This window comes from Nannospalax galili, unplaced genomic scaffold (assembly GCF_000622305.1).
Source record: "Nannospalax galili isolate Female #2095 unplaced genomic scaffold, S.galili_v1.0 scaffold285, whole genome shotgun sequence".
In the NCBI taxonomy this organism is placed as follows: Eukaryota; Metazoa; Chordata; class Mammalia; order Rodentia; family Spalacidae; genus Nannospalax; species Nannospalax galili.
In genome coordinates, this window is record NW_008355157.1 from 3,393,151 (window position 1) to 3,398,045 (window position 4,895).

Here is a 4,895-nt window from a genome sequence, read left to right on the forward strand (position 1 = left end):
ATGCGGTTTGCAAGTATCTTGAGAATTTTTGCATCTATGTTCATTAAGGATATGGGCCTATTGTTTTCTTTTTTAGTTGTATCTACCTAGCTTTGGTATTAGATGATGCTGGCTTCATAGAAGGAATTTTGAAGTTCTCCCTCCATTTCTCTATTTTTTTGAATAAATTAAGTAGTATTGGATGCAGGTCTTCTTTAAATGTCTGATAGAATTGTACTGTAAATCCATCTGGTCCAGGGCTTTTTTTTAGTTAGGAGGTTTTGTATTACTGTTTCAATTTCTTTTTGTGTTATGGGTCTGTTTAAGCTGTTAATCTCTTCTTGGTTTAGTTTTGGTGGGTCCCATGCCTTTAGATATCCATCAGTTTCTTTTAGGTTTCCAATTTAGTAGCATACAGGTTTTTAAAGTATTCCGTTATAATGTTCTGTATCTTTCTGGTGTCTGTTGTGATGTTTCCCGTTTCATCTCTGATTTTGTGATTTGGAGGTGCTCTTTCTTTCTTTTGGTTAACTGGGCTAGCGGTCACCACTATTTATGGCACGTCTGCCTCATGCAAGCCTTGGGAGTAAGTTCCAGGAGAAAAAAATGCAGGCTCTATTTCTCTCCCTGAGTGAGGGAGAGAAAAACTTAACTAAAATGTAAGTCAAACCACTGTAACTGTCCTAAAGAAGAGGTAAATACAGTATATGGAAGCAAAAGAAGAGAGAGATTGGTGAGGGCAGGGGAAAGCTTCGGAGAAGATATATAGTTATGTTGACCCAAAGAGAATTTAGAGACTTGTTCAGTTGAAGAACATTTCTATGATGTTAGAAAGTTAAAAAGCACTAACTATGGCAATATGTCAGAACTCTCCATTCTGAATGTTATTTGTCGTGATTGTTCATGGAAAAAGGTCTATGTGTGGTCATGTTTGGGGTGTTTGCAACATTTTTTTAGATAATTAAAAAATCAATTAATTAATTAATTTTTGGTCTTTTTGAGACAAGGTCTCCCTGTAGCCCCAGCTGGCCTGGAACTCACTATGTAGACCAGGCTGGCCTTAACCTCACAGAGATCTGCCTACCTCTGCCTCCTGAGTGCTGGGATCAAAGGCATGTGCCACTACGCCTGGCTAAATTATTTTTATTTTATGTGTATGAATGTATTTCTTGCATATTTGCAAGTGCACCCGTGTCGTGCAATGCCTGTAGAGGTAGGTGCTGGTGTAATAGGGCACCTTCATAGCTATGTCATGTTAAAGTTTAGGCTAACTCTAGTCTCTGAAATTATCAGGCAGTTGGCCCAGGGTATGGGAACACATGTCAGCTGGACCCCAGTTGTCTTGGGCAGAGTGTTCTGGAGAGCACCTGCTAACTGCAGATTTATGGCTTCTGTAGGTTATGCTTGGCTTCTGTAAAATAGTAATTGTTGCTTAATATAATAGAAATCATTAAGGGGGTCTTGCACCTGTAAGCTTGGGGACTTAAACTTTTCACCCCTGGTTATGGTTTCTCTGTACAAAAGCTTACCCTAGAGATGGCCAGCGACAACTTTCATTCAGCAAAACTTTGTCTAAGTGGTCTTCTCTGATGAAGAACCTCACAACACTGGGATTTGAACCTGGGTGTTCTGCAAGAGCAGCCAGTGCTTTTAACTGCTGAGCCATCTTTCCAGCCCTGTGTTTACAACATTTTAATATGAAAAATCTCAAGCATCCATAAAGCCTGAAGACTTTCATGGTAAATATACATCTAGTCATCACCTACTTTCTACATTAACACTTTAATATACTTGTTTAACCATGTGTTTAAAATAGAGTGGAGCCAGCAAGATGACTCAGCTGGTAAAGGCTCTTGCCATCAAGCTTGATGACCTAAATTCAATCCCTGGGACCTACAGGTGGAAGGAGAGAACTGGTTCCTGAAAGTCTTCCTCTGACCTCCACATGCAAACCATGGCACATGTATATACACACATATCGGAAAACTAAATGTAATAAAATTTTTTAAATAGCTAAATTTGTTTTACTTCCATTTTCCATCTCTATCAATCTTATTTTATTAATGCACTTAATACAAATATAACAAGATTTTTTTCTGGATTTTGTGGTATTTGTGGCAATTGTTAGACTTTTTCTTAAAAATCTTTTTGAGACAGGGTCTCCCTGTAGCCCCCAGCTGGTCTGGAATTCCCTATGTAGACCATGCTGGTCTCGATCTCACAGAAATTTGCTTGCCTCTGCCTCTCATTGCTGGAATTAAAGGCATGCACCACCATGCCTGGCTAAAACATTCTTATCACCTAAGAAAGTCATTCATTCATTGAGAGGTATGGTTTAATTTTTTTTTTTTTTTTGAGACAGGGTCTCCCTGTAGCCTCACCAGGCTGGCCTTGAACTCACAGAGATCTGCCTGCCTCTGCCTCCCAAGGGCTGGGATTAAAGGCATATGCCACCGGCTATGATTTAATTTTTTTAAATTACATTTATTTATTTATTCAGTTACACACGTGTGTGTGTGTGCGCATGTGTGTGTATGTGTGTGTCTATATAACATAGGAGTGTGTAGAGGCCAGGGGAAATTTTGGGGAGTTGATTCTCTCCTTCTATCATGTGAGTACTGGGAATTGAATTCTAGTCATGAGGCTTGGTGGCAAGTGCCCTTACCCCCTGAGCCATCTGGTAAGCCTGAGAGGCATGTTTTTGAAGTGTATGTGCATAGATCCCAGATATTGCAGGTAAATGAAGTGAGGAGAGGAAGACAGAATTAAATTGCGAGAACATAAAGTTTTGAAAGTCAAAATGATTAGTAGATGACCAACATTCCAGACTCTAAGAAAGTACTAGTGATTTGCTGTAGACCATAAGATTAGGTTGGCTGAACCTGAATAAAAACCACAGGACTAAGTGCAGCCTTGCTGTGGTCCAAACCTTTCGATAATAGACACACATACCAGATCTGGGATGTAACTCAGTGGTAGAAAATGTGCTTAGCATAAGTGAGGCCCTGTGTTCAATCCCCAGCACCAAAATCATATACCAGGATTCTCCTGTGGCCCTACATCCTGAAAGACAGTGTTTGCCAAATGCACTATGGTGGACAGTTGGCAATGTGTGGAAACATTTTTGGTTGTTCCAGGAGTAGTGCCACGGCATCTTACTGGGTAGTGTCCAGGGATACTGCTAAATACTCTCCAACATACAAAACAGCCCCTCACCATTATTCAGCTCAAAATGTCACAAGCACCTGCAGGAAGCTAAAGGTTAGGGTTGGTAATCTACAGATAGAAATCAATGACAATACTTGTGGCAAACTTTTTATTTTTTATTTTTTTTGAGAAAGATGATGTGTCTGTTTTATATTTTAAGATCAAGAAAGAAGAGTTGGAGAGATGGCTCAGTGGCTAAGAGTACTGACTGCTCTTCCAGAGGACCCAGTTTAGTCCTCAGCACCCACATGGAAGCTAACAACTGCCCACAACTCCAGTTCCAGGGGATCCAACACTCTCTCCTGGCTTCGGAGGACATTGCATGACATGGATGCACGTACACACATGCAAGCAATACACTCATACATACAAAAATAAAAATGATGAAATATATCTTTTAAAAAAGATCAAAAGCCAGGCATGGTGGCACATGCTTTAACCCCAGCACTCGGGAAGCAGAGACAGGCAGATCTCTGTGAGTTTGAGGCCAGCCTGGTCTATATAGCAAGTTCAAGGCCATCTGGGGCTATAGGGAGACCCTGTCTCAAAAACATCAAAAAAAAAGATAAAAAAAAAGAGGGACTGGAAAGGTGGCTCATTGGTTAAAAGCACATATTGCTTTGCAGAAGACCTTAGTCTGATTCCCAACACTCAAGCTGGACAGCTCACAACTATCTGTAACTACAGTTCTTGAGCGATCCAATGCCTTTGCCCTCTCTGGGCACCTGCACTCATGGGCACATATCCCACCCCCACATACACAGAATTAAAAGTAAAATAAATATTTTAAAAGATGAAGAAAGAGGAACAATAGCTTACTAGTGAATAAAACAAATACAAAAATTATGTTTCCATTTTGGTGTCATTTTGGGTAGGGACTTGGACAGAGGCAGTAAGTTGCTCATGACTAGAAATGGACATGTAGATGTAGTGTGTATAAGGCATTTTAGGGAAATCAGCGAGGGCTGTGTTAGGAAGATTGGATTTTTTTTATTTATCTCCTCTGGCTTCTGGGACCTGTGATTTAAAGATGAGAGGGAGAAAGAGGAAAGGGAGGAAAAAAAAAGAGACATTTACAGTTTTCCTACCTGCTCTGATTCTATAAGCTGAGCAGTCAGGATAGAGATGACCAGTGGCCACAGCATTGTGACCCCACTTGAGGAATTCCAAGCCAAAGTCAAATCAGAGTGGGGCTTCTCAACTCTACTTTATAGTGTGTGATCTCCACAGCCCCCACCTCTGCATCAGCCCCAGGAATATGGCTGGCCTATGAGTCACGTGAGGCGAGAGGGGTAGAGGGTCCTTGCAGAGGGAGGCAAGTAATAATCACACCCATTTTATAAACGAATAAACTGAGGTAGCAGAGAGGCTTGGTACCTTGTCTAGGACCATGGAGCTTATAAGTAGAGGAGCTGAGATTTGAGCCATGAAGTCTAGTTCTAGAGTCTGTACTGAAACACCCTTTCCTTGACATGTCATTGGGTATGTCAATTTCATTGACGTGTAACATAAAGCACAGAAAAAATGCCCAAATCAAAAGTGTATTAGTCATTGAATTTTCATAATGAATGTACATTTGTACCAGCACCCAGATCAAAGAACAGAAAATGTCCAGCCGCACAGGAGCCCCAGTCACCCTTTCCTCATCCTATTTTTTTCTCTTTATTTTTATTTGTGTGTGTGTGTGTGTGTGTGTGTGTGTGTGTGTG